Consider the following 615-nt stretch of genomic DNA (forward strand, 5'->3'; position numbering starts at 1 on the left):
CAGCAAAGAACATGGGACCCCTTTTAATTCTGAATTTCCCTTTGATACCTTTCCACACATCAAGGCTCACTATTAGGTAATGGAATTCCCGTGGAAACACTTTACTTAAGTCTTTATATCTATTTCAAAATGGTATTTGCTCACGGAGGGTGTGTGAAATAAAATTTTTAACACCCTTCCGGTTTTGATGACTGATTATTATGACTTTTACACCAGAGAACCGGAACAATTTGTTTTATCATAATGGATCAGTTCCAAGGTCTTAGAATTTAATCCTATTTTAGTCCCTTCTCTTGAAATCAGATTACATCTTGAAAGGATATACAAACAAAATGGACTGAGAACCTACTTGGCAAACACCCCAGAGAACGTGTAATTATATTATCTCTTTTGAAATTATTCATTCTCAGATAAACCTCTTCTTCCTTCAACTTTTAGAGTCAAGGATACATTTGAACTGCTCTTTATGATATATATACCTTTCAAATAAAACAAATATTGGTGGTTTCAATTGTTTAATGCTAAAATGCTGCTTACGAAATTTTAAAAATAATCCAATGCAACCATTTCATTAACATCTTACGTTAGGAAAAATCATTACTAATATATGACATT

Source organism: Penaeus monodon, chromosome 25 (genome assembly GCF_015228065.2).
Source record: "Penaeus monodon isolate SGIC_2016 chromosome 25, NSTDA_Pmon_1, whole genome shotgun sequence".
Lineage (NCBI taxonomy): Eukaryota > Metazoa > Arthropoda > Malacostraca > Decapoda > Penaeidae > Penaeus > Penaeus monodon.